The following is an 8,832-nucleotide window of genomic DNA, read 5'->3' as shown; positions in this document are numbered from 1 at the left end:
CCATGTGTGTGTGTGTGTGTGTGTATATATATATATATATATACATCTAAGTTTTCACAATAAATACAGTAGTGTATTGCTACAGTGCCAATAATCCTACCCCACCCTGGCAGTACCAGGGATTGAACTCAGGACCTTACCCTTGCCAGGCAAGTGCTTACTCTACTAAGCTATCTCCCCAGCCCCATACAGTGCCAATATTGAAGCATGAAACATTTTTAAATGTGCTAGTTAAACAGCAATAAGTCATTTTACTTTGAACTCTTTAAAAACTATAGTAGTTATTAAAGTTACCATGGACAAGAGGTGCCATTTTGTAAGACAGACCTCAAAGTGCAAAAGTGAACACAGTGGCTGAAGACGCCCACACCACGCTGGCTGTGGCTGTTCGCATGTGGCAGGAGGGATGGGGCCGACACCCGCCGTGTCCCCAGGAAGGGAATGTCAGCATGGGAAGGCAGCACTGAGAGCGCGGGCACTCGCCATGGGAGACCAAGGACAGTGTCGGCAAATACTCTCATTTTTAAAAAAGATACTATACAAATATAGATTTTTATGAAGAGCTTTACCAATTCTCAGTACTGACAATCAGCTCTGGTTTAAAGCACCATATGGCCCCAGCCTGCAGAAGTTTTGCCCTTCTGAGGTTTCAAGTCTTGCTAATAATCAGGAGAGCTATGGGGTGGGGGAGGGAAGCAGAATTTAATTGAAGTAAGCAATTAATAGGTAAATACTGCCTCCAACACACTGCGACGCTGCCATAAATCTGTGACTATTCCTTGCAAAAATCAAACACCTGTTAAGTGAATAATTAACTTTTAATTTATGTAAGCTTGGCAGGAAGCTGCCCTAATTGGACACCTCCGCAGCGGAGAGCAACTCCCAGCTGTCAGGATCCCACCCAGGCACTGCAACTCCCTGAGCCCCACTGTCAGAGGGCGGCAGTGACACCGCTGTTACTCTGGAAAGACAATGTGGAAACAGCAAGTTTGTGGCACCTCTCTGTGCCCAGAAGTCTTTCCACTCCTCTGTGCCAGCACTTACTGTAGGCCGTGCGTGGGCTGAATGTATGCACCTGCTTATAACTTCAAAACAGTCAATGGTGACAAATACTCATTTCCCACAGAATTTAAACAGAGATAACGTAAAGCAAATTCAGGTCGAAAAGAACAACACCTGATAAGGAAGAAACCACTTAAATCTGTTGGTTAAAGGGGAATTGTGTTAAGTAAAAAAAATTATCTGGAACACACGCCAGGTCTTTGAAGAGCATCTATTCCCTCGCTAAAGTTTTCATTTGTAATAGGCTATTAATTGAAGATTAATAGGAAACAGTCATGGTATTTTCTGTTCTCTCTTTTCACAGAACCGATAAAGTAAACTGAAATTGAACAAATGCTGCTATGCACCTTTGTATTAGAAATAGTTGAAGAAATGTGAGAAGGTAGACTACTTGAAGTTGTCATCACTCATCATTCTTTGGAACAAACCCTGCCGTTGGACCCGCTCACATGGGTGTGTGTGCATGAGAATAAAGATTTGCACAGCCAGAACCCACATTGGAAGCTTTTGCCATGTCTCAGGTGGTGCTCAGGAACCCAGCAGACCTGCGGGGAGGAGCAGTCCTGGACTTTCCCAGGCTGCTGGATCAGGTTGGGAGGCAGAGTCAGAGGGAAGGTGTGAGACTGCCCAGCAGAAACCTCTCCTGCCGCAGGAACCCACAGCTTGACTGCTTCACCTCAGATTAGACAGAAAGCCCAGGTCTCCTAATTTTTTTTTTTTTGTTTGTTTGTTTGTTTTTTTGGTACCAGGAATCAAACTCATAACCTTGTGCTTGTTAGACAGGCACTGTGCCACTGAGTTCTATCCCCATCTTCTAACCCTGGAGTCTTTTAGACTGTAGCTTCCATTCTGAATGAAATTACTGCACAGGTTATGAGCAAGATTAATTTTACATGTATTTTTTAACTCAGGAAGTCAGGATCATAAAATATGCTTGAGAGGTCAAGCCAACAAGCAAGGCAAATGTCTGACTTAGGCAAATACACGCTTTAACCAGAACACAGACGCCTAAAAGGAAGCAAAATTACTGTGTGTTGGTTCTCATTTCTGTGAAATTATTCGATTACCGCAGTGCTCACACCTTTACTGTAATGAAAGAAACTAGAGATACACACACGTTTCCTTTACCTTGCTTGTAATAAAGACTAACTCAAAACCAATTTCAGGTTATAGCACCTATCTTTAATGTGTCTTTCTAGCTGCAAGTCTCAACCGAGGGCGAATGAAATTCAGTCAACTAATATTCTTGGGACTGTGAGCATTAAAGACAGACGCCCTCTGCTGGGGGTGCCATTTCATAAATATTCCAACAAGATGCATTAAAAATGTAAGGCCCTTTGGAGAGTCACAACACCAGCACATTTTCCAGAGTAATGACGGTGTCACTGCCTCGGTCTCTAATGAAGTCTGAAATTACACCCTTACAAAAGGCCTCTGGTTAATGGTGCCTCATTACAAGAATGAAAGTGTCATTTCTTCCAGTGCTGAACTGCTCCAGAAAATGCAGGTGCCACTTGGAAAGACAAATTCCTACCTTCAGAAGCAAGCCTACCGTAAGCGAGTCTTTATGAGGCAGGAGTCAATGATTTTGTTTATGCATGAGTGAATAAGGAAATCTCTAAAAGAAAAATTCATATCTCCTAAAATGATTCCTATGCTTAAGTATTACTCCCAGTTGTGGGATATACAAGTGTGTGTGGGAGGGGGTTGTTTTGTTTTTGCTTTGCTTCATTGTTTAGGCCTCTCTTCTGCTTTATTTATTGATTGGTTGGTACTTGGGGCTGAACCTAGTACCAGCCCCACTCTTTTTTCCTTTCGTTCAGCCAGGGACCCACTGAGTTGCTAAGTTGCTGGGGTCTGGCTCAAACTCAGAATCCTCTCAGAGTGCTGGGGTTACAGATGTGTACCACCATATCTGCCTATACATTTTAATTTTGGTGTAGGGATTTACATCATGAAGAATAAAAATACTTCAAAGCTATGTGTTGACTGACAACCTTTTAAAGAGTCAAAATGTCCTCTTACATCATAATTACAAAATTCTTAAAGGAGAAAAAGATTCCATTATGATTTATACTGCAGATCTATTTTCATGTTTCCTTGTTTGATTTGGTGGAACTGGGAATTGAACTGAGGCCCTTGTGCTTGCTAGGCAAGCACTTATTTTATGGAGCTATCTCCCTGGCCCTGCAGATCTATTTTCAAACATTGTAAAAGATGAACCTCAGAAAGCCAGCAAGTATTCCCTCCCTGCTGCCTTTGATCCAGTAGGTCCGCACTTAGCATATGCTGCCTATTTCCCCCTCCACAAGGAAGGAGAGTGAACAACTAGAGTAGGACACACACTTACCACGGCTTTTGTTTCTTAATTAATGTTGATTTCAAATACAGGAAATTCCAATTTTCCAGAACAGAAGAATTCTAACCCATTTTCTCACAAAACCTTTACACTCTAATTTCTCTAGACGAGTCATGCAATTTAGATTTTAACTGCATTTGACACTTAATTAAAGTCTGCAAAGGTTCTGAAGATGAAAAGCCATATAATCATTTGATAACAATAATAAAGATAATAACTATTCCTAGTCTCTCCTTTCTTCCCAATTAAGAGTTCTGCCTCTTCTACGAAATTCTTCACATTACCAAATGAGTTCTTACACAAATCCCCTGGATTTTACTTTGCCCTCCCTTTATCAATTTTGTTCCTAATAGGACCTTTCTTTATTGCAGGTCTTAATTTACTTCACATTCACCGAGATAAAGGGCATGATTAATGCTAACCCTGAGAAATCTCTTGGAGCAAGTGTCCACACCAGCTAGAGGCTGACGCGAGCGGCGCCCTTTGCTCTCGCATTCTGTCTTCTCCCCGCTATACTATAATCTGACTCAGTCTTGGGCAGATGCCCCTCTCCTTTGGTCAGGTAGCAGTTTCTTAGGCACAAGATGATTGCAAATACCTTCTCGAGCATTAAAACTCAGTGTTTCTCTCTTTGTACTTTACTCCCGAGCCAATCAGACACACTGCAGCAGACCTGTGCTCCGCAGCTATGATTCTCAACCATCATGTCACGCGGCCACTAGAAATCAAATCAGCGGGTTCCAACCGATTGTGAACTTGTGATCTCAGCGACTGCACTCACTTTTAGATTTCCTTTTTTTTTCCTAGTCGTTTTTCTTCCCTAGGGAAATTTATGTGGGTTCCAGGCATCTGTCCACATGCTCCCTCAAGGCCAGCAAGAAAAGAAATGCATTACTTTCCTCATTTTCCCCCACTATCAATACTTTACACTTATTTGCTCTTAAAGCGGTTTTGGTCTCTCCCACTTACGCCTTGTGCTTCTGCTACTAAAACGGACCACCTCTGTAACGTCCCTGAAAACCCTCCTGGTTTTTGATCTTTAACCTCTTTCGCCCCTCCTGCCACTCAATAACCTGACAGTATTCCACAGCTACAGCAGCATTCTACGTCCAGTCATCTCCGTCAACTTTGATTACGCTCTAGAAACCCCAGGCCGCGCGTGTCATCGGTCCACATCTTGCTATGTCCCGTTAAGGTATAAATCAGAGCCCCCTGCTCTGCGACATAGCCAACACTGTCTGTCTCACTGGCTCTGTGTGAGCTGCCCTTCTGCGATATAGTCAACACTGTCTGTCTCACTGGCTCTGTGTGAGCTGCCCTCTTCATAACTACACTTCTTAACTTGTTTGCTGCCCATAAATTAGGGGCAGGACAGTAGGAAGTGTTTGGAAGGGTGCAGTTATCTCTTTTCAGGCTAAGTCTAAGAAAGTATACTTTGTGTTTGTCACCTTCCCAAAGACTTCTGCCCTTAGGGAATGGAGACATTATCTTTTCTGCCACTCTGACAACAAAATCGGGATCTTCTAGATCTGTCTATTCAGATATATTGTCATGTTAACATTGTCAGTGTTAACAGTGCCAAATACTTTATTCAGAAAAATAATATAAAAGATTATATGGAACATATTAAAACTATCTCAATCTACTATTCAGAGAGTAATAGAAATCTAGTAGACTAATAGATCCTAAAAGACATCTAAAAGTCAGAAAAAAACTAACAACTCTCGTGCCACAACGAGCTCATGTTCACAATGCTACCTTCTTTTTCTGCTCCATGAAGTAGCACCCTGCTGTGCAGACACTGCAGGAAATTCAGGTAACACTGCCCACTGCTGAATGTTCTCATGATTTTTTTTTAAGTACTGGGGATCAAACTCAGGACCTTGTGCTTCCCAGGCAGGCGCTTATGCCACTGAGCTACCAGAGCATTTTCTACCTTCTACAGCACATCTTCTGGCTTCTCACCCCCTGTGAGGTAGGTGGGCACGTATTATCCAATTTGCACCAAGAAACAAGATTTACAGGGCAAAGGAACCTGCTTGTGGCTATAGACTTTTCAAAGTGGTGTCAGATTCCCAACCAGTGCTCCCTGATTTACACGTGCAGACACTTACACATGCATAACCTGTGTGTTCATGACTCAAATATCCCAGGACAAAATTAGAGAAAAGCTCAGAGAGAGTCCTTATTACAAATTATCTCTAGTTTCCCTCTTGTTCAAGCTTTCTCAGTTTCTCATTTGTTTAATTCTCCCCAGGATCCAGAGTTATTTCCATTTTTATATTTATGCACAAAAACACCAGATAATGTCTCTGTGTCATCCAGCCCTCCAAAACCCCCACTTCAAAATGCTAACAGCCTAACACTATATCAAAGCTAACGAACAACTAAGTAATCCAAAGGTTCTTCCCAGTGATACCCAAATGACTACTGATTTCCATGAATTGCACAAAGGATATTTTGTAGACCAGAATATTTTATTTTATTAAGATCAAGGTAGGGCCAGTCAAATAGCTCAGTGGAATAAAGCGCCTGCTTAGGCAGACACAGGGGCAGGGAGTTCGATCCCTGGCCTGCTGTGCCGGCCCTGCCCTTAGGGTTTGCCAAGATGGCAATTGAGACTGGGAGTGGTGGTGCATGCCTGTAATTCCAGCACTTGAGAGGCTATAAACAGGAGGATCACTACAAATCCAAACTATGCAGTGAGAACCTGTACACTTTGTCCTAAATATAAAAAATAAAAATCAAGGTATTTTTGACAGCAGAGTAGCCCACGTGGTTTGGGACTGCCCAGAGAGGAATTCCACAGCAAAGTGGTCCAATGGGTTTGGGACTGGCCAGAGTGGAACTCCGGTAAAGAAGCTTGGTTTGGGACCTTGCAGCTGAACTCCCTGCAGAACAGCTAGGTGGGAGATCCAGAGAACTCAACCAGGAGCAGAACATCTAGCTAGCAGGGCATAACAGGTTCACCTTCATGGGCCGCACAAGGAAGAAGCCAAGCACAGCAGCCAGACACAGGACAGGCCTAGCTGGGTGAGTTCCAGTTCAATAGATCCTGACCCACTGAGCTGAGACATACTGCTAGGCCCAGTGGGGCCCAGACCTAGACCAGATCCACAGAAGCTGCTCACCAGACAGAGGTGGCAACAGGTAACTGAGGTGAACTAATCTACCAGGAAGTCTCCAAGTACATCAAGGGTAAGTGACCAGACAGAACTTAGGGAACAAATTTAAATACAAATTTCCAATGTAATATCTGCTTAGCTATCCAACCATAATGTTTGCAGTTATGGTTTAAAATAAAAAAACATTAGCTACAAAGGTTTGCCAATTGCTAAGAATCACTACTCATTATTAGTGTTTCTAATTGTAACGCTGTAAATAGAAAACCATTATCTGCCTTAACCACATGTTCTCTCTTGGGTAATAATATTGGAAGGTGCTTGGGTAATAATGTCACCAAAGTCCTACACCAAAGGACAGAGGACAGTGTCAAACATAAACCAGTATCTCACTCTCAATCAACAGAGAGGGCAAAATCCTGGGACAAACACAAAACAAGAATCTCTGACACATAAGGGATATTTAAAAGAACAGACTCTACACAGAGGCTCTGATCACAGCGATATAGCCCACTACTAAAAAACCCTCACAAAAAAGTATCACAGAAATCAAAATAAAAGAGTTCTCTCTGATATATAAAATGACAAAAGAGAAGGAGCAAAATGCATTCTCAGGCCCCGAGCCTACTCAAAACAAGTGCAGGAGACAATAGCGTAGAAGAAATTGGAAGGCACACACCTGAAATCTCTGAAACAATAGCATCTGAAGTAAAGAAACAACTGTAGAAGGCTTCAGAGGAAATAAGGTCAGAAGTCTCCCAAGTAAAAAAAGAAATGATAACTATAATGAAAGAATTACTAAGCGTTTCTAAAGTAGACACTGATTTAAACAAAAGTAGAGAATAGAAAAATGATGGGAATGTTAAATGAGCAATATAGAAAAGAAATAGAATGTATGAAACATATTCAAAGAGACATTCAGGAGATTAAAAACTCAATTAAAAGTTGGCAAAACCATCTGAATGAAAGCGAAGATAGGCTTTCAGACTTTGAAGACACTGTAGCAGCTAGTGAAAAGGTAAGGAAAGATCTCTTTAAAACAACTAGGATCTAGGAAATGTTAATTCAACAGCTGCAAGATGATGTGAAGATGAACAACGTAAGACTAATAGGTATCAATGAAAAAGAAGGAATCAACATAAACGATATAAAAAGAATATGGGCAGAGGTAATAGCAGAAAACTTCCCAAATATGGGGAAACAATCTGACATTCACCTAACGGAGGCATATAGAACTCCAAATAATATCAACTCAATTAAAACCACACCTAGGCATATAACAATCAAGATCCCAGAAATTCAGCACAGGAACAGCATACTAAAAGCTGCTTGAGAAAAGAAATAGATCACATTTAAAGGAAAACCCATCAGAATAACTGCAGATTTCTCACAAACCATCAAGTCAAGAAAAGCATGGAGCAAAGTACTTCAAGTCCTACAAGAAAATAAATTCCAACCCAGACTGATATACCCTGAAAAACTCTCTTCAGATTTAATGAAGAAGCGAGATACTTCCACAAAAAGAACAACTAATGAATTTTTTGACGACCCGACCAACCCTACACAGACTACTAAAAGATACTCTAAAAGGTTATCAAAATGACCACAACTCCAAGAATGAAAATGGAAAGAACCCACCACATAGGGCAAACAATTAAAACACAGAAGAAAAGTAGGAAACCAACTGCAGGAAAATAACATGGCAAACATAAGTCAATACATTTCAGTGTTAACCAGCAATGTAAATGGACTCAATTCACCAATGAAAAGAAATACATTGCAGAGTGGATTAAGAAACAAAATCCTGGGGCTGGTGGGGGGTGGGGGGAGAAGAAGGAGGAGAATGAGAAGAAGAAGGAGGAGGAGGAGGAGAAGAAGAAGGAGGAGGAAGAGAAGGAGGAGGAGGAGGAGGAGAGGAAGAAGGAAGAGAAAGAGAAGGAGGAGGAGAAGAAGGAGGAGGAGGAGAAGGAGGAGGAGGAGAGGAAGAAGGAAGAGAAAGAGAAGGAGGAGGAGAAGGAGGAGAAGGAGGAGAAGAAGGAGGGAGAGGAAGAGGGAGAGGGAGAGGGAGACGACAGAGACGACAGAGACGAAGAAGATGAAGACGAAGAAGAAGCAGCAGCAGCAGCAGGAGGAGGTGGAGGAGGAGAAGAAAGAAGAAAGAAGGAGGGAGGGGGAGGAGGAGGAGAAGGAGGAGGAGAAGGAGGAGGAGAAGGAGAAGAAAGAGGAGGAGGAGAAGGAGAAGGAGGAGGAGGAGGAGGAGGAGGAGGAGAAGGAGAAGGAGGAGGAGGA

The 8,832-nt window shown here is 42.3% G+C and overlaps 1 protein-coding gene across 2 annotated transcripts in view; it reads right to left on the bottom strand.

Annotated features, from left to right (window-relative positions):
• The window catches only part of Epb41l4a (erythrocyte membrane protein band 4.1 like 4A), a 251,336-nt gene that overhangs the window by 16,401 nt on the left and 226,103 nt on the right, over window positions 1-8,832 (bottom strand). The window lies entirely within an intron of this gene.

The sequence above is a fragment of the Octodon degus genome, unplaced genomic scaffold, assembly GCF_000260255.1.
Source record: "Octodon degus isolate 3935 unplaced genomic scaffold, OctDeg1.0 scaffold00169, whole genome shotgun sequence".
Taxonomy (NCBI): Eukaryota; Metazoa; Chordata; class Mammalia; order Rodentia; family Octodontidae; genus Octodon; species Octodon degus.
The sequence above is the reverse complement of the archived record's forward strand: the minus strand, read 5'-3'. Positions and strand labels throughout refer to the sequence as shown.